The sequence below is a fragment of the Eriocheir sinensis genome, chromosome 50 (assembly GCF_024679095.1).
Source record: "Eriocheir sinensis breed Jianghai 21 chromosome 50, ASM2467909v1, whole genome shotgun sequence".
Classification (NCBI taxonomy): domain Eukaryota; kingdom Metazoa; phylum Arthropoda; class Malacostraca; order Decapoda; family Varunidae; genus Eriocheir; species Eriocheir sinensis.
Window position 1 is genome coordinate 3,676,159 of NC_066558.1, and position 25,621 is coordinate 3,701,779.

Here is a 25,621-nt window from a genome sequence, read left to right on the forward strand (position 1 = left end):
CAAAACCCTAATTATCTTGGGAGGACGTTGGGAGTAACGAGATGGGCCAAAGCGAGACTCGGCCGCCGTGATATCCTTCGTTGATATCCTTCGCCGCCTCCTCACCGCCATCCTATGTTATCCTGCTGCCATCCCCTCCATCCTGCACCCCTCCCCCCCTGCTCACACGACTTTCAGGAGGCCGTCAAGGAGGTAGCGAGGAGGAGGAGGAGGAGGAGAAGAGGGAGGAGAAGGAAGAGAAAGCCCATGAAGGAAGGAAGGAAGGAAGACAGGCTATCCACTAACCCCCTTCAAACGCCCTCCTTCTCCTCCTCCTCCTCCTCTTCCTCCTCCTCCTCCACGTCTTCCTCGTCCTCGTCCTCGGCGTATCGATTCCCAGATGAGCTGAGGCGATGTTAATGTTTTAATTCATAATAAATGACGGCAATTAACCGCCGCGAGATATCATAATTTTGAGTCAATGTGGTAAATTGTGCCGGGTTTGGGGGGGAGGGATTCGAACACTGGCAAAACGGCCTAAAAACCACCCCGCAGAGCACACCCGATACGCACCCTTACACGGGGACACCAGAAGGGCCGTTTTGAACCCTTGGAAACCCTCCGGGATGGGCCAATCTCGCGGATGATGAGGGAAATAAAGATTAGGAGAACGGGAAACGTGTAAGCATAAGATACACCTTGATTAATGAGTATAGACAGCAGCATCGCGGGGCTCACATAAGCTAGAGCGAAATATGGGTGATGGGCGGAAGAGAGGAAGAGCAGGAGGAGGAGGAGGGGAAGGAGGGGGAGGTTTAAAGAGCGTGGGGGGAACGAGAGGCGCTGGGGAGTTTAAGGAGAGTGGGGAGGTGAGCCTGGGGAGTGGAGGAGGAAGGAAGGCTGTTTTGGGAAGGGGAAAAATGATGAGTGGTATAGAGAAATGGCCGTGGGGATAAACTACGAGAGAGAGAGAGAGAGAGAGAATATAAGCTATAGTCTGTTCACAGAGCCTGTTCATCTGGCGCCTAGGCAGCGTTTGTTACGGCTCCTGTGATTGGCCGCTTGTGGAGCAGGCTAGGCTATTTTTAGTCTCCTTATTTCTTTCGCTGCATTCATCGTCAACAAACGAAAACCTTTATGCATTATCCCAACTACAATAAAGAAATTAACTAATGAGTGCCCGAAACACACACACACACACACACACACACACACACACATATATATATATATATATATATATATATATATATATATATATATATATATATATATATATATATATATATATATATATATATATATATATATATATATATATATATATATATATATATATGGTTTTCGTTTGTTGACGATGAATGCCGCGAAAGAAATTATTTTTTTATTCCAGTTTACAACTAAGTAATCTATTCTTCGTTTCTTATATTTTCTAGTCATTTCTTTTTATTAACATCTATGCTCGTCTTTTTTGGTGCTTTTCTTATTGCAATCCATAACTAACTAATCTAGTCTTCGTTCCATATATTGTCCAGGTATTTCTTTTTATTAACTTGTATGCTTGTCTTTTTTGTGCTTTTCTTATTCCAATCTATAACTAACTAATCTATTCTGCGTTCCTTATTTTTCTATTTACTTCTTTTCATTAACTTCTATGCTTGTCTTTTTGGTGCTGTTCTTATTCCAATATATAACTAACTAATCTATTTTTCTTTCCTTATATTTTCTAGTTATTTCTTTTCATTAACTTGTATGCTTGTCTTTTTGGTACTATTCTTATTCCAATCTATAACTAACTAATCTATCCTTTGTTCCTTTTATTTTCTAGTTATTTCTTTTATTAACTTGTATGCTTGTCTTTTTGGTGCTTTTCTTATTCCAATTTATAACTAACTAATCTATTCTTCTTTCCATATTTTTCTATTTACTTCTTTTCATTAACTTGTATCCTCGTCTTTTCAGTACTTTCCTTACTCCAATCTATAACTAACTAATCTATCCTTCGTTCCTTTTATTTTCTAGTTATTTTTTTATTAACTTGTATGCCCGTCTTCTTGGTGCTATTCTTATTCCAATCTATAACTAACTAATCTATTCTTCGTTCCTTATTTTCGAGGTATTTCTTTTATTAACTTCTATGACTGTCTTTTTTATTGCTTCTGTTATTCCAATCTATAACTAACTAATCTATTTTTCTTTCCTTATATTTTTCTAGTTATTTCTTTTTATTAACTTCTACGCTCGTCTTTTTGGTGCTTCTCTTATTCCAATCTATAGCTAACTAATTTATTCTTTCCTTATTTTTCCAGATACTTCTTTTTATTAATTCGTATGCTCGTCTTTTGGATACTTTTCTTATTCCAATCAATAACTAACTAATCTATTCTTTCCTTATATTTTCTAGTTATTTCTTTTCATTAGCTTCTATGCTCGTTTTTTATGTTCTTTTCTGATTCCAATTTATAACTATCTAATTTATTTCTCGTTCCTTATATTTTCTAGCTATTTCTTTTTATTAACTTGTATGCTTGTCTTTTTTTGGTGCTTTTCTTATTCCAATTTATAACTAACTTATTTATTCTTCTTTCCATATTTTTCTATTTACTTCTTTTCATTAACATCTATGCTCGTCTTTTTGGTACTTTTCTTTATTCCAGTCTATAACGAACTAATCTATTCTTCGTTCCTTATTTTTCTAGTTATTTATTTTTATTAACTTCTACCATCGTCTTTTTGGTGCTTCTCTTATTCCAATCAATAACTAACTAATCTATTCTTTCCTTATTTTTTCTAGTTATTTCTTTCATTAACTTCTATGCTTGTCTCCTTGGGTTCTTTTCTCATTCCAATTTATAACATTAATCTATTCCTCTTTCCTTATATTTTCTAGCTATTTCTTTTTATTAATTTGTATGCTTGTCTTTTTTGTGCTTTTCTTATTCCAATTTATAACTAACTAATCTATTCTTTTTTTCCATATTTTTCTACATACTTCTTTTCATTAACTTCTATGCTCGTCTTTTTAGTACCTTCCTGATTCCAATCTTTAACTAAGTAATCTATCCTGCGTTCCTTTTATTTTCTAGTTATTTATTTTATTAACTTGTATGCTTGTCTTTTTGGTATTTATATTTTTTAGTTATTTCTTTTCATTAACCCCTATGCTTCTCTTTTTGGTTCTTTTCTTATTCCAATCTATAACTAACTAATGTATTCTTTTCTTACTTTTCCAGGTATTTCTTTTCATTAACTTTTATGCTCGCCTTTTTAGTACTTTTCTTATTTCAATCCATTACTAACTTATCTATTCTTTTTTCCTTATATTTTTCTAGTTATTTCTTTTTATTAACTTCTATGCATGTCTTTTTGGTACTTTTCTTATTCCAATCTATAACTAACTAATCTATTCTTCGTTCCTTATTTTTCTAGTTATTTCTTTTTATTAACTTCTATGCAAGTCTTTTTGGTGCTGTTCTTATTCCAATCTATAACTAACTAATCATTTTTCCCCGTTTATTTCTAGGTATTTCTTTCATTAACTTCTATGCTCGTGTTTTTGGTACTTTTCTTATTCCAATCTATAACTAACTAATCTATTCTTTGTTCCTTATTTTTCTAGTTATTTAATTTATTAACCTCTGTGCTCGTTTTTTTTGCGCTTTTCTTATTCCAATTTATAACTAACTAATCTTTTATTCGTTTCTTATATTTTCTAGTTATTTCTTTTCATTAACTTTTATGCCTGTCTTTTTTAATGCTTTTCTTATTCCAGTCTATAACTAACTAATTTATTTTTCTTTCCTTATATTTTCTAGTTATTTCTTTTTATTAACTAGTGTGCTCGTCTTTTTGGTACTTTTCTTATTCCAATTTATAACTAACTAATCAATTCTTTTTTTGTTTTTCCAGTTATTTCTTTTTATTAACCTGTATGCTTGTCTTTTTGGTGCATTTCTTATTCCAATTTATAACTAACTAAACTATTCTTCCCTTATTTTTCCAGGTATTTCTTCTTATTATTTCTGTGCTCGTCTTTTTGGTGCTTTTCTTATTCCAATTTATAACTAACTCATCTATTCTTCCCTTATTTTTCCAGGTATTTATTTTCATTAACTTCTATTCCTGTCTGTTTCGTACTGTTCTTATTCCATTTTATAACTAAATAATCTATTCTTCGTTCCTTATATTTTCTAGTCATTTCTTTTTATTAACTTGTATGCCTGTCTCTCTGGTGCTTTTCTTTTTGCAATCTATAACTAACTAATCTAGTCTTCGTTCCTTATATTTTCCAGGTTTTTCTTTTTATTAACTTGTATGCTTGTCTTTTTTGTGCTTTTCTTATTCCAATCTATAACTAATTAATCTATTCTTCGTTCCTTATATTTTCCAGGTATTTCTTTTTATTAACTTGTATGCTTGTCTTTTTTGTGCTTTTCTTATTCTAATCTATAATCTATTCTTCTTCCTTATTTTCTTTACTTCTTTATTTTTATGCTTGTCTTTTACTTTTTCTTTAACTTCTATTCTTGTCTTTTCTATGTCTTTTCATTTGGCACTATTCTTATTCCAATCTATAACTAACTAATCTATCCTTTGTTCCTTTTATTTTCTAGTTATTTCTTTTTATTAACTAGTATGCTTGTCTTTTTGGTACTATTCTTATTCCAATCTATAACTAACTAATCTATCCTTTGTTCCTTTTATTTTCTAGTTATTTCTTTTATTAACTTGTATGCTTGTCTTTTTGGTGCTTTTCTTATTCCAATTTATAACTAACTAATCTATTCTTCTTTCCATATTTTTCTATTTACTTCTTTTCATTAACTTGTATGCTCGCCTTTTCAGTACTTTCCTTACTCCAATCTATAACTAACTAATCTCTCCTTCGTTCCTTTTATTTTCTAGTTATTTTTTTATGAACTTGTATGCCCGTCTTCTTGGTGCTATTCTTATTCCAATCTATAACTAACTAATCTATTCTTCGTTCCTTATTTTCGAGGTATTTCTTTTATCAACTTCTATGCCTGTCTTTTTTTATTGCTTCAGTTATTCCAATTTATAACTAACTAATTTATTTTTCTTTTCTTATATTTTTCTAGTTATTTCTTTTCATTAACTTCTATGCTCGCCTTTTTGGTGCTTCTCTTATTCCAATCTATAACTAACTAATCTATTATTTCCTTATTTTTCCAGATATTTCTTTTTATTAATTCGTATGCTCGTCTTTTGGCTGCTTTTCTTATTCCAGTCAATAATTAACTAATCTATTCTTTCCTAATATTTTCTAGTTATTTCTTTTCATTAGCTTCTATGGTCGTCCTTTTATGTTCTTTTCTGATTCCAATTTATAACTAACTAATCTATTTCTCGTTCCTTATATTTTCTAGCTATCTAATTTTATTAACTTGTATGCTTGTCTTTTTTGGTGCTTTTCAATTAATTTATTTCTCGCTCCTTATATTTTCTAGCTATTTCTTTTTATTAACTTGTATGCTTGTCTCTTTTGGTGCTTTTCTCATTCCGATTTATAACTAACTTATTTATTCTTCTTTCCATATTTTTCTATTTACTTCTTTCCATTAACTTCTATGCTCGTCTTTTTGGTACCTTCCTTATTCCAATCTATAACTAAGTAATCTATCCTGCATTCCTTTTATTTTCTAGTTATTTATTTTATTAACTTGTATGCCCGTCTTTTTGGTATTTTTCTTATAGCAATCTATAACTAACTAATCTATTCTTTCCTTATTTTTCCAGGTATTTCTTTTTATTATTTCTGTGCTCGTCTTTTTGGTGCTTTTCTTATTCCAATTTATAGCTAACTCATCTATTCTTCCCTTATTTTTCCAGGTATTTCTTTTCATTAACTTCTATCCCTGTCTGTTTCGTACTGTTCTTATTCCATTTTATAACTAAGTAATCTGTTCTTCGTTCCTTATATTTTCTAGTCATTTCTTTTTAATAACTTGTATGCCTGTCTTTTTGGTGCTGTTCTTATTGCAATCTATAACTAACTAATCTATTCTTCGTTCCTTATATTTTCCAGGTATTTCTTTTTATTAACTTGTATGCTGTCTTTTTTGTGCTTTTCTTATTCCAATCTATTACTAACAAATTTATTCTGCGTTCCTTATTTTTCTAGTTTTTTTTTTTATTAACTTCTATGCCTATCTTTTTTAGTGCTTTTCTTATTCCAATTTATAACTAACTAATCAATTTTTCTTTCCTTATATTTCCTAGTTATTTCTTTTAATTAAATTCTATGCTTGTCTTTTTTGGTGCTTTTCTTATTCCAATTTATAAGTAACTAATCTATTCTTCTTTCCATATTTTTCTATTTACTTTTTTTCATTAACCTCTATGCTCGTCTTTTTAATTCCTTTCTTTATTCCAATCTATAACTGACTAATCTATTCTTCGTTCCTTATTTTTCTAGTTATTTCTTTTTATTAACATCTGTGCTCGTCTTTTTAGTGCTTTTCTTATTCCAGTCTATAACTAACTAATCTATTCTTTCCTTATTTTTCCAGGTTTTTCTTTTCATTAACTTCTATGTCGTCTATTTGGTACTTTTCTTATTCCAATTTATAACTAAGTAATCTATTCTTCGTTTCTTATATTTTCTAGTCATTTCTTTTTATTAACTTGTATGCTCGTCTTTTTTAGTGCTTTTCTTATTTCAATTTAGATTGGAAAAAGAACAGCACCAAAAAGACCGGCATAGAAGTTAATGAAAAGAAATACTTGGAAAAATAAGGGAAGAATAGATTAGTTAGATATAAATTGGGATAAGAAAAGCACCAAAAAGACGAGCAAAGAAATAATAAAAAGAAATACCTGGAAAAATAAGGAAGGAATAGATTAGTTAGTTATAAATTTGAATAAGAAAAGAAACAAAAAAAACAGGCATACAAGTTAATAAAAATAAATAAATAGAATTATAAGGAGCAAAAAATAGATTAGTTAGTTATAGATTGGAATAAGAAAAATACCAAAAGACAGGCATAGAAGTTAATAAAAAGAAATACCTGGAAAAATAAGTATCGAATAGATTAGTTAGTTATAGACTGTGATAAGAAAAGTACCAAAAAGACGAGCATACTTCGAAAATAAGGAACAAAAAATATATTAGTTAGTTATAAATTGGAATAATAAAAGTACCAAAAAGACAAGCATAGAAGTTAATGAAAAGAAATAACTAGAAAAATAAGGAACGAAGAATAGATTAGTTAGTTATAGATTGGAATAAGAAAAGTACCAAAAAGACGAGCATACAAGTTAATAAAATGAAATACCTGGAAGAATAAGGTACGAAGGATAGATTAGTTAGTTATAAATTGGAATAAGAAATGTCCCAAAAATACGGGCATAGAAATAATAAAAAGAAATACCTGGAAAAATATGGAAGGAATAGATTAGTTAGTTATAAATTTGAATAAGAAAAAAAACGAAAAAAGACAGGCATACAAGTTAATAAAAACAAATGAATAGAAATATAAGGAGCAAAAAATTGATTAGTTGGTTATAGATTGGAATAAGAACAGCACCAAAAAGACAGGAATAGATAATATACAGAAATAAAAAAAAATATGGAACGAAGAATAGATTAGTTAGTTATAGACTGGAATAAGAAAAGCACCAAAAATACGAAGATAGAAGTTAATGAAAAGAAATAACTAGAAAATATAAGGAAAAAAAAGATTAGTTAGTTATTAATCGGAATAAGAAAAATACCCAAAAAACGAGCATACGAATTAATAAAAAGAAATATCTGTAAAAATAAGGAAAGAATAGACTAGTTCGTTATAGATTGGAATAAGAACAGCACCAAAAAGACAAGCATAGAAGTAAATAAAATGAAATAAAAAGAAAAATAAGGAACGAAGAATAGATCAGTTAGTTATAAATTGGAATAAGAAAAGTACCAAAAAGACAGGCATAGAAATTAATGAAAAAAATACCTGGAAAAATAAGGGAAGAATAGATTAGTTAGTTATAAATTGGAATAAGAAAAGCACCAAAAAGACGAGCATAGAAATAATAAAAAAAAATACCTGGAAAAATAAAGAAGGAATAGATTAGTTAGTTATAAATTGGAATAAGAAAAGCACTAAAAACGACAGGCATAGAAATTAATGAAAAGAAATACATAACTAGAATATATAAGGAAAGAAAAATAGATTAGTTAGTTATAGATTGGAATAAGAAAAGCAACAAAAAAGACGAGCATACAAAAGAAATAACTAGAAAATAAAAGGAACGAATGATAGATTAGTTAGTTATAGATTGCAATAAGAAAATAACCAAAAAAGACAAGCATACAAGTTAATAAAAAGGAAATAAGAAGAAAAATAAGGAACGCAGAACAGATTAGTTAGTTGTAGATTGGAATAAGAAAAGCACAAAAAAGACAGCATACAAGTTAATAAAAAGAAATACCTGGTAAATATATGGAACGAAGAATAGATTAGTTAGTTATAGATTGCAATAAAAAAGCACAAAAAAGACGAGCATACAAATTATTTAAAGAAATAACTAGAAAATAAAAGGAACGAAGGATAGATTAGTTAGTTATAGATTGGAATAAGGAAAGTACTAAAAAGACGAGAATAGAAGTTAATAAGAAGAAGTAAATAGAAAAATATGGAAAGAAAAATAGATTAGTTAGTTACAGATTGGAATAAGAAAAGAACCAAAAAGACAGCATACAAGTTAATAAAAAGAAATGACTAGAAAATATAAGGAACGAAGAATAGATTACTTAGTTATAAATTGGAATAAGAAAAGTACCAAAAAGACAGGCATAGAAGTTAATGAAAAGTAATACCTGGAAAAATAAGGAATGAAGAATAGATTAGTTAGTTATAGATTGGAATAAGAAAAGTACCCAAAAGACGAGCATACGAATTAATAAAAAGAAGTATCTGGAAAAATAAGGAAAGAATAGATTAGTTATTTATAGATTGGAATAAGAAAAAGCACCAAAAAAAGACAAGCATACAAGTTAATGAAAAGAAATAAATAGAAAAATAAGGAACGAAGAATAGATTAGTTAGTTATAAATTGCAATAAGAGCAACACCAAAAAGACAGGCATAAAAGTTAATAAAAAGAAATTACTAGAATATATAAGGAACGAAAAATAGATTAGTTAGTTATAGATTGGAATAAAAACAGCACCAAAAGAGAAGCAAAGAAGTTAATAAAAATAAATAACTAGAAAAATATAATGAAAGAAATAGATTAGTTAGTTATAGATTGGAATAAGAAAAGTACCAAAAAAGACAAGCATAGAAGTTAATAAAAAGAAATACCTGGAAAAATAAGGAAAGAAGAATAGGTTAGTTAGTTATAAATTGGAATAAGAAAAGCACTAAAAAAGACAAGCATACAAGTTAATGAAAATAAATAACTAGAAAAATAAGGAACGAAGGATAGATTAGTTAGTTATAGATTGGAATAAGAAAAGTACCAAAAAGACAAGCATAGAAGTTAATGAAAAGAAATGACTAGAAAAATAAGGAACAAAGAATAAATTAGTTATTTATTGATTGGAATAAGAAAGGCACTAAAAAGACGAGCACAGAGAATTAACTAGAAAATAAGGAGCGAAGAAGAGAATAATTAGTTATAGATTGGAATAAAGAAAGAATAGATTAGTTATTTATAAATTGGAATAAGAAAAGCACCAAAAAGACAAGCATAGAAGTTAATAAAAAGAAATAACTAGAAAAATAAAGAACAAAAAATAAATTAGTTATAGATTGGAATAAGAAAAGCACCAAATAGGCAAGCACAGAAGTTAATAAAAGGAAATAACTAGAAAAATATAAGGAAAAAAAATAGAATGGAATAAGAAGAGTACCAAAAAAGACGACCAGAGAAATTAATAAAAAGAAATACCTGGAAAAATAAGGAAAGAAGAATAGATTAGTTAGTTATAACTAGCTAAACTATTCTTCGTTCCTTATATTTCTAGTTATTTCTTTTTATTAACTTGTATGCCTGTCTTTTTTAGTGCTTTTCTTATTCCAATTTATAACTAACTAATTCATTCTTCGTTCCTTATTTTTCTTCTTATTTCTTTTTATTAACTTCTATGCTCGTCTTTTTGGCGCTTTTCTTATTCCAATCTACAACTAAAAACTCTATTCTTCCCTTATTTTTCCAGGTATTTCTTTTAATTAACCATTAACCTGTATGCTCGTCTTTTTGTTACTTTTCTTATTCTAATTTATAACTTACTAATCTTTTCATCGTTCCTTATTTTTCATATTTCTTTTATTAACTTGTGTGCTTTTTGTTGCGGTTCTTATTTCAATCTATAACTAATCATTTTCATTAACGTCTATGCCTGTCTTTCTGGTACTTTTCTTATTCCAATCTATAACTAACTAATCTATTTTTCTTTCCTTATATTTTCTAGTTATTTCTTTTCATTAACTTCTATGCCTGTCTTTTTGGTGCTTTTCTTATTCCAGTTTATAACTAACTAATCTATTCCTCGTTCCTTATATTTTCTAGCTATTTCTTTTTATTAATTTGTATGCTTATCTTTTTTGGTGCTTTTATTATTCCAATTTATAACTGATATATTCTTCTTTCCATATTTTCCTATTTACTTCTTTTCATTAACTTCTATGCTTGTCTTTTTTGTACTTTTCTTTATTCCAATCTATAACTAACTAATCTGTTCTTCGTTCCTTTTTTTTCTAGTTATTTCTTTTATTAACCTCTGTGCTCGTCTTTTTAGTGCTTTTCTTATTCCAGTTTATAACTAACTAATCTATTCTTCGTTCCTTATATTTTCTAGTTATTTCTTTTATTAACTTCTATGCTTGTCTTTTTTTAGTTCTTTTCTTATTCCAATCTATAACTAACTAATCCATCATTCGTTCCTTATTTTTCTAGTTATTTCTTTTTATTAACTTCTATGCTTGTATTTTTGGTACTTTTCTTATTCCGATGTATAACTAACTAGTCTATTCATTCCTTATTTTTCTAGGGTTTTTTTTCATTACCTTACGCTTTATTTTTGGTACTTTTCTTTATTTTCAATGTATAACTAACTAGTCTATTCTTTCCTTATATTTTCTGGTTACTTCTTATCATTAATTTCTATGCTCGTTTTTTTTTTTCTTATTTCAATTTATAATTAACTAATCTATTCCTCGTTCCTTATATTTTCTAGCTATTTAATTTTGAAGTTAATAAAATCAAGTTAATAAAAAGAGATGACTGGAAAATATAAGGAACGATGAATAGATTAGTTAATTATAAATGGAATAAGAAAAGTAGAAAAAAAACAGGCACAGAAATAATAAAAAGAAATACCTGGAAAAATAAGGAAGGAATAGATTAGTTAGTTATAAATTGGAATAAGAAAAGAACCAAAAAAGACAAGGATACAAAATAATAAAAAGAAGTAAATAGAAAAAAAATGAGGAGCAAAAAATAGATTATTTATAGATTGGAATAAGCAAAGAACCAAAAAACACACGTATAGAAGTTAATAAAAGAAATACCTCGAAAATAAGGAACGAAGAATAGATTAGTTACTTATAAAAAGACAAGCATATAAGCTAATGAAAAGAAATAACTAGAAAAATAAGGAACGAAGGATAGATTAGTGAGTTATAAATTGGAATAAAAAAAACACTAAAAAAACAAGCATGTAAGCTAATGAAAAGAAATAACTAGAAAAATAAGGAACGAAGAATAGATTAGTTACTTATAAATTGGAATAAAAAACACACTAAAAAAGACAAGCATATAAGCTAATGAAAAGAAATAACTAGAAAAATAAGGAACGAAGGATAGATTAGTTAGTTATAAATTGGAATAAAAGAAGCACTTATAAAGACAAGCATACAAGTTAATGAAAAGAAATAAATAGAAAAATAAGGAAAGAAGGATAAATTAGTTAGTTAAAGATTGGAATAAGAAAAGAACTAAAAAGGACAAGCATACAATTTAATTAAAATAAATAACTAGAAAAATATAAGGAAAGAAAAATAGATTAGTTACTTGTAGATTGTAATAAGAAAAGTACCAAAAAAGACGAGCACAGAAGTTAATGAAAAGAAATACCATAGAAATATAAGGAAAGAAGAATAGATTAGTTAGTTACAAATTGGAATAAAAAAAGCACTAAAAAAGACAGTGATAGAATTTAATGGAAAGAAATAAGAAGAGAAAAAAGAACGCAGAATAGATAAGTAGTAGAAGTTAATGAAATGAAGTAACTAAAAAAAATACAGAACGAAGAATATATTAGTTAGTTGTAAATTGGAATAAGAAAAGTACCAAAAAGACGAGCATAGAAGTTGATAAAAGAAATAACTAGAAAAATAAGGAAAGAAGAATAGATTAGTTAGTTATAGATCGGAATAAGAACAGCACCAAAAAAAGACAGGCATAAAAGTTAATAAGAAGAAATAAGTAGAAAAATAAGGAACGAAGAACAGATTAATTAGTTATAGATTGCAATAAGAAAAGCACCAAAAAAGACAAACATAAAAAATAATAAAAGGAAGTAAATAGAAAAAAATAAGGAGCTAAATATAGACTAATTATTTATAGATTGGAATAAGCAAAGAACCAAAAAAGACAAGCACAGAAGTTGATAAAAGAAATACCTTAAAAATAAGGAACGAAGAATAGATTAGTTCCTTAATAAATTGGAATAGGAAAAGCACATAAAAGACAAGCATAGAAGTTAATGAAAAGAAATAAATAGAAAAATAAGGAACGAAGAATAGATTAGTTAGTTATAGATTGGAATAAGAAAAGCACAAAAAAGACGAACATAGAAGTTAATAAAAGAAATAACTAGAAAAATAAGGAAAAAAGAATAGATTAGTTAGTTATAGATTGGAATAAGAACACCACAAAAAAAGACAGGCATAGAAGTTAATAAAAAGAAATAAGTAGAAAATATGGAAAGAAAAATAGATTAGTTAGTTATAAATTGGAATAAGAAAAGCACTAAAAAGAGGAGCACAAAGGTTAATAAAAGAAATAACTAGAAAAATAAGGAACGAAGAAAAGATTAGATTGGGATAAGAAAAGTACCAAAAAGACGAGCATAAAAGTTGATAAAAAGAAATAACTAGATAATATAAGGAACGAGGACTAGATTAGTTAGTTATAGATTGGAATAAAAAAAGTACGAAAAAGACGAGCATAGAAGTTAATGAAAAGAAGTAAATAGAAAAATATGAAAAGCACAAAAAAGGCAGGCATAGAAGTTAATTAAAAGAAATAACTAGAAAATATAAGGAAAGAAAAATAGATTAGTTACTTATAAATAATAAGAAGAAAAGCACTAAAAAAGACAACCAAACAAGTTAATGAAAAGAAATAACTAGAAAAATAAGGAACGAAGAATAGATTAGTTAATTATAGATTGGAATAAAGAAAAGTACCAAAAAGACGAGCATAGAAGTTAATAAAAAGAAGTAAATATAAAAACATGGAAAGAAGAATAGATTAGTTACTTATAAATTGGAATAAGAAAAGCACCAAAAAAGAAAACCATAGAAGTTAATTAAAAGAAATAATTAGAAAATATAAGGAAAGATAAATTGATTAGTTAGTTATAAATTGGAATAAGAAAAGCACTAAAAAAGACAGGCATAGGAGTTAATAAAAAATAAAACTAGAAAAATAAGGAACGCAGAATAGATTAGTTAGTTATGGATTGGAATAAAAAAAAGAGCACAAAAAAGACAGCATAGAAGTTAATAAAAAGAAACACCTGGAAAATATAAGGAACGAAGAATAGATTAGTTAGTTAGAGATTGGAATAAGAAAAGTAACAAAAACAAAGGAACAGAAGTTAATGAAAAGAAATACCTGGAATAATAAAGGAAGAATAGATGAGTTAGTTATAAATTGGAATAAGAAAAGCACCAAATAGACGAGCATAGAAATAATAAAATTAAATACCAGGAAAAATATGGAAAGTATATTTTATTTAGTTATAAATTGGAATAAGAAAAGCACCAAAAAGACAAGCATACAGTTTAATAAAAAGAAATAACTGGAAAAACAAGGAAAGAAAAGATTAGTTAGTTATAAACTGGAATAAGAAAAGTACCAAAAAGACGACCACACAAGTTAATAAAAAGAAATAACTAGAAAATATAAGGAAAAAAATAGATTAGTTAGTTATAGACTGGAATAAGAAAAACACTAAAAAAGACAGGCATAAAAGTTAATAAAATAAATAACTAGAAAATATAAGGAACAAGTAAAAGATTAGTTAGTTATAAATTGGAATAAGAAAAGCACTAAAAAGACGAGCACAGAGGTTAATAAAATAAATAACCAGAAATATAATGAAAAAAGAATAGATTAGTTGGTTATAAATTGGAATAGGAAAAGTACCAAAAGACGAGCATAGAAGTTAATGAAAGAAATAACTAGAAAAATAGGGAAACAAAATCATTAGTTAGTTATAGATTGGAATAAGAACAGCATCAAAAAGACGAGCATAGAAGTTAATAAAAAGAAATAACTAGATAAATAAGGAACGAAGAATACATTAGTTAGTTATAGATTGGAATAAGAAAAACACCAAAAAGACAAGCAAAGAAGTTAATAAAAAGAAATAACTAGAAAAACTATAAGGAAAAAAAATAGATTAGTTAGTAATAGATTGAAATAAGAAAAGTACCAAAAAGACGAGCATAGAAGTTAATGAATAGAAATAACGAGAAAATATAAGGAAAGAAAAATAGATTAGTAAGTTATAGATTGGAATAAGAAAAGTACCAAAAAAACAAGCATATAAGTTAATAAAAAGAAATACATGGAAAAATAAGGAAAGAAAACTAGATTAGTTAGTTATAAATTGGAATAAGAAAAGTACCAAAAAGACAGGCATAGAAGTTTATAAAAAGAAATACCTGGAAAAATAAGGAACGCAGAATAGATTAGTTAGTTATAGATTGCAATAAGAACAGTACAAAAAAGACAGCATACAAGTTAATAAAAAGAAATGACTAGAAAATACAAGGAACGAAGAATAAATTACTTAGTTATAAATTGGAATAAGAAAAGCACTAAAAAAAAGAAATACCTCAAAAATATGGAACGAAGAATAGATTAGTTACTTATAAATTGAAATAAGAAAAGCACTAAAAAAGACAAGCATACAAATTAATGAAAGGAAATAAGTAGAAAAATAAGAAACGAAGGATACATTAGTTAGTTATAGAGTGGAATAAGAAATGAGCCAAAAAAGACAATCATAGAATCTAATGAAAAGAAATAACTAGAAAATATAAAGAAAAAAATAGATTAGTTAGTTATAAATTGGAATAAGAAAAGTACCAAAAAAGACAGGCATAGAAGTTAATGAAAAGAAGTAAATAGAAAAATAAGGAACACAGAGTAGATTAGTTAGTTATAGACTGGAATAAGAAAAGCACAAAAAAGACAAGCTTACAAGTTAATTAAAAGAAGAACCTGGAAACTATAAGGAACGAAGAATAGATTAGTTTGTTATAGATTGCAATAAGAAAAGCACCAAAAAGACGAGCAAAGATGTTAATAAGAAGAAATGACTAGAAAATATAAGCAACGAAGAATAGATTACTTAGTTGTAAATTGGAATAAGAATATATATATATATATATATATATATATATATATATATATATATATATATATATATATATATATATATATATATATATATATATATATATATGTGTGTGTGTGTGTGTGTGTGTGTGTGTGTTTCGGGCACTCATCAGTAATTTTTTTCTTATTGTAGTTGGGATAATGCATAATCGTTTGTTGACGATGAACGCAGCGAAAGAAATAAGGAGTTCTGTGTTATGCTCATGTCACGTTTCATCTATGATCTGATCGCACCAAAGCGTTCAGGAGACTTTGCTCTATGAGATGAAATTATTTATTTCAACCCTGGTTCAAAGACTGCTGAGAAAAGCGATGATAAGTAAACCGTGTTATAAACATTTCGGAGCTGTCTTGTGACTTCAACTCATCACATTTCCTTTATGTTTTATTTTATCGAGTTTAGATAAACATAACTGAGTTGCGCAATTACTGCTGAGTCCAACGGTACCAACCAAAGTGGTCTGTCGTGAGTAGGAGACGAGCTATGACGAAGAAAATACAAGTGTGTAGCGTCACGGCGGACATGAATGGCATGTGAGTGAGGGAGGGGTGCAGCCAATCACAGGAGCCGTAACAAACGCTGCCTAGGCGCCAGATGAACAGGCTCCGTCAACAGACTATAGATATTGTTGGAGTAAACATATTAATTCATGTATGTATGTAAGTATGTAATTATTATATATGATTGCATGTATTTTTATTTTTTTCAATACATGTGCGTCGCAGTTTTTCTTGATAATTCTTACATAAAATAATACGCCCTTCACTCCTTATCTTATAATGTACATCAATTTAACTGCCACTCTCTCTCTCTCATAACTTTCCTCTTCTATCTCCTTTTTCATGTCCATTTCATCACTTGTCTCCTTTCCTCTCTACTTCTCCTTTATCCAACATTTCCATCATTTTTCTGTATGCCTTCCTGTATCCCTTACTTCCTTCTTCCTTTTTCCTCTTTTCTCTCTATCTAACTTCACCACTTCAACATTTCTCTTCTCATTTCTCTTTCCCCTCACTTTCTTGCTTCCCTCCCTCCATCTTTCTCTTCTGCCCCCTCAACCACTTCTTTCTCAATCCTCATATTGCACTCTGTCGCTCTTCATCCATTTCTCTATCCCTTCCTCCTCTCTTCAATTCTCCTATCCTATTCTTTCTCCACTGTCTTATCTCCCTCCTTCTTCTAAGTGTCCTCCTTTTTCTCCTTCTGCTTTTTCTTTTTCTTTTTCTCCCTCTTCCTCTTCCTCGTCCTCCTAAGTCTTCTCCTTTTCCTCCTTCTTCTTCTTCTTATTTTTATTTTTATTTTTTTTCCTCTTCCTCGTCCTCCTAAGTCTCCTCCTTTTCCTCCTTCTTCTTCTTCTCTTTTCTTTTTCTTTTTTTTCTTCCTCTTCTTCTTCCTCTTCCTCCTCCTCCTGTCTCCTCCTTTTCCTCCTTCTTCTTCTTCTTCCTCCTCCTCCTCCTCCTCCTCCTCCTCCTCCTTTCCCACTCACGGATTTTTCTCACTTCCTCCAAGGTGGATTTCTCTGCTCCCCTGACACGCCACTTCTCACCTAAGCAGCATTTTCCGGCGGCATAAATCCTCGCCGTAATGTAATTAGTCATATTGTTAATCCACGTAGGACTCCGCCAAATCCCATTGAGATCCTTCGCTTTCTTTCGGCCGCCGCTAAGACGCACGTTAATCCCGCCCTGACGACGCCCGGGGACTCCTGACGTAAGTGGGTGTCAGGCGTGATCTCCCATGGTTTATGAGGACAAGGGTGAGAGCGGGGGAGAGATAGTGAGGGAGAAAAAAGGGAGGGTGTGAGAGTGAGGGTGAAGGAAAGGGGGGATGAGACAGCAAGGGGGTGGAAAAAGGGAGGGCGTCATGGTGAGGGAAGGAAAAAGGGAGGGTGTCATGGTGAGAGAAAGAAAAAGGGAGAGTAAAAAAAATAGTAAGGGAGGAAGAAAGGGAGGGTGTCATGGTGAGGGTGAAGGTAAGGGGGGATAAAGATAGTAAGGGAGGAGAAAGGGAGTTTGACAGAGGGAGGTAGAAACTTCGGAAGGGGGTTAACGAGGAGGAAGGCAAAGATGGAAGGGTTTAGAAGATGGGAAAATGGGAAGATGAGTAAAATAGGGAGGAAAGGGTGGAGGCAAGAAATGAGTAATAGTGAGTAAGGGAGGAAATTAGTAAGGGAGTGTAGGGAAGCATAAGGGAGGGAGAGGGTGCCTAAGTGAAGATAAGTGGGGGCAAGGAAGAGAAAAAGGTGTGGGTGAGAGAGGAAGGGAGGAATGGGTGAGGGTAAAAAGGGAGGGACTGTTAGGAAGGGAATGTAAGGGAGGGAAGGATGAATAAGGGAGGAAATGAACGGAGAAGAGGAAGAGGAAAAAGGGTGGGTGAGAGAGGAAGGGAGGAATGAGTGAGGGTAAAAAGGGAGGGACTGTTAGGAAGGGAATGTAAGGGAGGGAAGGATGAATAAGGGACGAAAATGAACAAAGGAGAGGAAGATAAAAAGAAAAGGTGAGGACTGGGGAGGAAGGGTGTGAGGCAGAATGAGATAAAAAAACAACGAAAAAAAACACTTAACTCACCTTACCTGTCCAGTCCATACGGTTTTGACAGCCAGGTAAACCACGATAACACTCACCTGAAAAGATATAATATAGCAAATTAGGTAGATAGATAGATATATATAGATAGAGATAAATAGATTGTTAAAGAGAAAGAAAAAAGAAGAGGGAAGAAAAAAAGAAAGAAAGAAAGAAAGAAAAAAGAGGATACAAGTAAAGATATATGGAAAAGAATTGAGATTGAAAAGCATTATGAATTGAGTATAAAAAAAAGGAAAGTAATGTGTGTGAGCAGAAGGGAAGGAGTGTGAGGAAGAATGACAGGTATGAAGCGAGGGAAGAGAAGACAGCATAGCAAAAAAGGTCAAGGGTGAGGAATAGAGGGAGGTGTGAGGGAGTGAGGGAGTGACTTAATGAGTTAATGGAGGGGAGACTAAGGTAGGGAAAACAAAGGCAATATGACAGACAGTAGGTGAGGGTGAGTGAGGGAGGGAGGGAAGGAGGAGGGAGAGAGACTTTATAGAATCCACTTCCTTTTTGTTCTATACCCTTGATTAAAAAAAAAAAAGTAACAAAGATAATAGGTTTGTAGAAGAAAGGAAGAAGAAAGGAAATGGAAAATATAAAGAAGTAAAAAAAAGCTATATTAAGGGAAAATATCTGACTTTTTTCCAACATAATCGTGGAAAGTCCTTCATAACATCATTTTTTTTTAACATAGAGGAAAAAACGTCAGTGATAAATAAAAACAAGAGGAGGAATACAAAACAAAAAGAAAGATAGATAGATGAACAGGTTGATAGATAGAGAGAGAGAAAGAAAAAGAGAGAGAGAGAGAGAGAGAGAGAGAGAGAGAGAGAGAGAGAGAGAGAGAGAGAGAGAGAGAGAGAGAGAGAGAGAGAGAGAGAGAGAGAGAGAGAGAGAGAGAGAGAGAGAGAGAGAGAGAGAGAGAGAGAGAGAGAGAGAGAGAGAGAGAGAGAGAGAGAGAGAGAGAGAGAGACAGAGAAAGAAAGAGGGAGAGAGTTCAGGCAGGGTATATTCTCTCTACTTTAAAGGCGCAAAGAGTCGTAAGTTGAGTGGAAATAATTGTTAAAATCGGCAAAGTTGTCGCATATTTTCTTCTCCCGGGAAAGGTAGGCTCGCAATTTTTAGAGAGTTGGATCCTACGTTCAGGAGCATAAGGTAGAATTAGATACTGCCCCGCGGAGTAATGCGGCAGTAAATACTCTGAAAGGGAGGGTTAGGCGGTGTGTATTAAGAGTATTATTTGTGTGTGTGTGCGTGTGTGTGTGTGTGTGTGTGTGTGTGTGTGTGTGTGTGTGTGTTTTACTGTTGGTTCTCGTTAGTGATTAGGATTATGTGTGTATTTGCTCGTTTGTCTGGTGTTTGAAGTGTGTGTGTGTGTGTGTGTGTGTGTGTGTGTGTGTGTGTGTGTGTGTGTCGGAGCTTTGATTAAGGAATGGCACACACACACACACACACACACACACACACACACACACACACACACATACGAAAAATTTCCCAAATCACCCAATCTTTTTTTTAATTAGTTTTCCTCCTCCTCCTCCTCCTCCTCTTCTATCTCCTCTTCCTTCTCATTCTCTCCCTCCATCTTCTAGTCCTCCAACTCGTGTCCCTCTCTCTTCAGCTTCCCTCTTCTTCCTCCTCCATCTAAACGAAGTGGAACGAAGGGAGGCAGGGAAGGAAGAGGAGGAGGAGGAGGAGGAGGAGTGGAAAGGGGCTAACCCTCCCTACTACTTAGAGAAGGAATGGGAAACACAAGAAGGGTGAATAAAGGAACACATAAAGAAACAGAGAATGAAAAATAGGGATAACAAGTATTACCTAATATGAAAGATCATTTAAATTGGGAAACGTAAAGAGAAAACTGGACACAAGAGAGACAAACATGAGGTAACAGGGAAAAAATTGGGTGGCTGAAGGAGCTGTGTGGGTGACGAGGTGGAGGAGGGACTGAAAGAGACCAAGAATGAAGGAGATTGGGAAAACAGGGGAGGGAAAATGGGGGAACAAAAGAAATAGGGGAAACAAAGTAATATAGCAACAGATTTTAAGATAACTGGGAGGCATGGAGATAGCAGCAGCAGGTGGTAGCAGGAGGGATGGGCAGCAGAAAGGGGGGCAGGGAAAGAAGGGGACGAAGGGAGGGGGGAGGAGGCAGTAACATATCGTGGAGGGAGAAAGGGGAAATAGAATGAGGGGAAAGAAACAGGGTAATGAAGAGGGAGATGAAACAGCGGAAGGGGAGACGAAAAGGAGAGAATAATAGGAAAAACGAAAGTAGAAAGGAAGAAACAGAGGATGGAGCGAGGCAAATAACGTGAATGGAAGAGCCTCGTCATGTCGAAATAAAAACAAAAAAACAAAAAAATGAAAAGTAAAATGAAAGACGAGGAAGAAAAGAAAAGAAAAGAAAAGAAGAATCTCGTGGAAAGAATAAATAATGTGTGAGATGAAACAAAGGAAGGCAGAAGAAAAGGAGAGAATAACAGGAGAAACGAAAGCAGAAAGGAAGGAACAGACAGTGAAGAGGAAAACAGAATAGAAGAAAGAGTAGCGGGGAGGAAAAAAAAGGAGGATGATGCAGAGTTAAAACAGCAGGGAATAGAGAGAATAAAAGGAAAAAGGAAAGCAGAAAGGACGAAAAAAATGGGAAAAGCAGAAGAGAAAAAAGAGGGCGGGGGTGAAAGAAGGGAGAAAATAGGGAATGAAGAGTAGCAGGAAAAGGGAGAATAGAAAAGGAAGAAAATAATGCTGGGCAGAAAAAAAGGGCGGTGGTGAAAGCAGGGAGGGAAAAGCTAAGTTCAAACAGAGCAGAAGGGAGAGAAACAAGGAGAGCAGGAGAGAGCAGGGAGGCAAGAAAACAGAAGGGAAGGAAGGGAGAAGGGTGAGACAGGGGGAGGATAGGAAAGGGAGGGAGGCAGAGCAGTGAAGTAAGGTATTCTAAAAACAGAGCAGAAGGGAGAGAGTAGCAGGGGAAGGGAAAGAAACAAGGAGAGCAGGAGAGAGCAGGGAGGCAAGAAAACAGAAGGGAAGGAAGGGAGAAGGGGGAGCAGGGGGAAGAGAGGAAAGGGAGGGAGGCAGAGCAGTGAAGTAAGGTATTCCAAAATGTCTTAAGCCAGGCCGCTCTTCATCTACTTATCGCGGACATTGACAGACACGTTCATTTTCACCGTCGAGCTGCTAATTAACGCTCTTTGTGGCTCTGACAGCCCGCCTCACTCCACAATCCCCCGAAATATTTCCAAAATTAATTCCAATTAGTGTCGCCTTATCACGGTGGAGACAGAGACGCTTGGAGGGGATTCTCGCCTATTTATTATTAATATTAGCGGGGGATTTTTTTCCTGGCCATTTTATCGCGTTCTTTCTCAGAGTTAATTAGGGGAGTTATTGAAGGGCTCCTTGGGAATTTATTATTATTATTATTGTTATTATTATTATTACTGTTATTATTATTATTATTATTATTATTATTATTATTATTATTATTATTATTATTATTATTATTATTATTATTATTTCTGATGATGTGTTTTTCTGTCAATAATTTTCCTTTTTGGGGGAAAGGTGAGAATTTCATTGCTATTCCTTTTTTTGTGTTGATGACTGTCGGCTATTCATTATCATAGTTTTATTATACTATTATCATTACTACTATTATTATCATTATCAACAATATCGGCTTTATTTTTGCATACATCACATATTATTTTTCCGATTACACTTTTAAGTAAATCAGATAATCTTTCTTCGTCTTTATCTTGTCTCTCTTTTCTTTTCCTTTCTTTAAAAAAAAAATTGACCATTCGTTGTTCTTGGTGTTTTTCTCTTTCATAGTTCAATATAACCTCTTCAATTTTAGAAACCTCAAAATTATCATATTATTATATTAGTATATCCTCTTTTTTGTTATATTTAGTTTAAGAGGTTCTTCGTTAATTGTATCATTAGTTCATACTTCGTAACATTTTTTTTTTCGTCCACAATCTAAAATAAATCAATATACTTTCTTTCCTTTTATATATTCCCAGCCACTCCTCATTTTCTCAACTGGTTACATTTAGAGCATAACTATCGCTTTCTCTGCCTCGAACCATAACTTTCCCTCTGGTATGCTTGCAACACTTTATTTAGGTATTGTATTACGATGAAGTTTTTTTTTATGTATATTCGCCTCTTTTTTAATTTGTGGTCTTCATCACTAATTAAGTTTTGCATAAGCATTATCTCCCCCTTACACTACCCATTAAGACTATTAAAATGGGGTGCGACTGCCAGCCATATTATTCATTTTTTCTTCATTAATCTGCCTTTAAATGTTTCTGGTCTTCATTAGTAATTGATTTCGGAATGTACATAATTTTCTTTACCAGCCTTGCCAATGCGCAGTCTACATTAAGTTAAGTAAGTAAATAAATAAGTGAGGAAGTATGTAAGTTTGGAGTTAAATTTGCTTTATATCTTCGTATAACATATCCTTTACAACTTGTGGTTTTCATAGCTAATTATTCATTGCACGTATATTAATTTTGCATGTATAAGTCACTCACATATCCTACATTAACAGTTTTGAAATATTTGCGAGACCGGGTTTAAATTCTTCGTATTTCTTCGAATATTTGGGAGAAAGTGAAAGAGGGAAGGAAAGCCAGCTAGGAGTTATCTCTCGTTCCCGCCGGCGTCTGGAGAGATAGCGCGGTGAGATTTCCGTCATTTGGCCTAAAATAGAGAGACTTATTAAGATGATTGAAAGAGGGGTAATTAGAAATCGCAATGGCGCCGCTTCCAACGCATCCCAAAACAAACCTTAACCCCCACGTCCGCAAGGCTCAAGATCACACAAAACGCGACGAATCTTGAGCTGAAGCTTCTTGAAGGGAATCAGAACCCCCTTAGGAAGGATCTCGTTGGGGCACTAATGGGTTCTTATCGTGGTCTTGCTGGTGACACAAAGATTCTAATCGCACGCACGAGGGAGTTGGATTCGCCTTCATAGGTTTAAATCCTCCTACGGTGACTTATTCCCTGCCGTTAATAGCCTTCTCGTGGCCTTGGGGGGATGTTTAGGGTTGGATTCTGTACACCTCTAGAAGTAAGCAAAGAGTCATAGAAGTTGGATTCGTCTTTTGCGGGTTTGATCCTTTCTCTTCATTTAATCCCAACATTTAACAGGGGATCTTGAGGTGTGGGTGATGGTGTTATGAGTTATTGCACTAAAGATCCTAATTCCACGCAAAGGGAAGTTGGAATCGCCTTCGTGGTTTCAAATCCTCTTTAAGTGACTGATCCCCCATTGTCTATAATCGTCACAGGGTATCGGGTGTGGACGTGGGTGTGGGTTTCGCTGGTTTCCTCAGGGGCTGTTTGTCTCACTTAGTCGCCTGTTAATTCCCAGGTATCCTCGAATTACCTGTGACGACACTTGTCTTCGTTATACCTGGGACTTGCCTCCGTCTTACCTGCGGGCCATTCTTCAACCTGTGTGTTTGTTAGCGTCTTATTGTTACACTGTCTTGTTTTGTACTGCTATGGTCTGTCTGTCTGTCTGTCTGTATGAATGTTTGTCTGCCTGTCTGTCTGTCTGTATGTATGTATGTATGTATGTATGTATGTATGTTTGTTTGTCTGTCTGTCTGTATGTATGCATGTATGGATGGATGTATGGATAGATGGATAAATCTCTCTCTCGTGTCTTATATTTGTCCTAAGTATCCTGTGTGTAATGTCCTCCTCTCTCCAATCCGTCTTACGTTTCTCTTTTCCTCCTTCCAGCAATGTAATATCTTTGAGTGTAATGTTTTCTCGTCGCTTTCTCGTTTGTTTTAATTGTACAAGACAGGCTTTAGGAAGGTTTCAAATTGTTTTTATTTATATTTTTTTTGTGAACATCTAAATGACGCCGAAGGAAACTTAGACTTAAACAATACCGAAGACGTTGTGTTGAAATACTAGTTAAAAAGTGTGTTAGTTGTTTATACAGCGGTGGCGTGCATGTCCGCTTCCTTGTGTTATCAGGATAGTGGCTTTTTTTTTTTTTTTTTTTTTTTTTTACAGCAGAGGAGTCAGCTCAAGGGCATAAAAAAAGGTAACAAATGTGAAAAAAAAAGCCCGCTACTCACTGCTCCTAAAAAGAGTTAGAGGAGTGGCTGAAAGATAGGATTCACAGCCATCATCATCATCATCTTCATCATCATCATCTTCATCATCATCTTTATCACCATCATCATCATCATCATCATCATCATCATCATCTTCATCATCATCATCATCATCATCATCATCATCATCATCATCATCATCATCATCATCTTCATCATCATCATCATCATCATCATCATCATTATCATTATCTTCATCATCATCATCATCATCGACAGAAAAATGCCTTCCCGAACGTTTTCCACATCTCTGTCTGCTGTCAATGTATGTTCTTCCAGACGCATTAATTTAATCACTCCACCTTGCACTGATTGTTCATTACATGTCCTGCAATTTCTGGGTAACCACTGTTGATTCTCCTTTAAGACTGGAAACAAATGCTGATTAAATATTTCCCTCTTTCGCACTGAGGACTCAAGACCGACCCACACCTGTATGGATGACTACAGGTGTATTTACTCAATTTGTCAACTCTTTATTGGTTAATAAATCATACCTGGATAGTTAAGGAGTTAGCCGTTTTATCGATTACCTTTCTTCATCCTAACCACATCTGAATTTTTTTTTTTATCAGCAGAGGAGACAGTGCAAGGGCGTAAAAAAAATGACTAAGACATGTACATTATCAAGGAGACACCTGTAGTTTTTTGTTAGTTTTTTTCCGTACCTGTGTGAATATTTTTTGTGCAGCAACTTATAATTCTGACATCGATGTTAAATGATTATACAATGCATAATCAATGGTATCGAACACTCATATTGTAAAGTGACTGTGGAAATATGTTTAAATGTGTTGAATACGTTGAATAGTTATAGAAGAAAAGGAGAAAGCCTGAACACATATCTGACTATTGGATTGGTATGCTGGGTGGATTATTTAAATGTGTTGAATACGTTAAATAAGTATACAAGAAAAGGAGAACGTCTGAATATGCTGGCTGAATTCTACCTCCTCGCCTTCGCCTGGACCCGAACCGTGGAGTGTACAGCAAATTAACAACTCACAAAACTCACTACAGCACAGAGGCAACGCAGCGAACGGCTCTAAGACGACGAAATTGAGGAGGAGCTAAAAAAAATAATAATCTAGGAGTCCTTCACCTGACGCCCGTGTTGCTGTGATGTTAATGAGGGGCGGGGCCGAGGAAATGTACATCTGAAGAGTGTTGTGTAAGGGAAAGAAAGCGTTGAACTGTTTACCCTCAAGATTATACGTGTGTGTGTGTGTGTGTGTGTGTGTGTGTGTGTGTGTGTGTGTG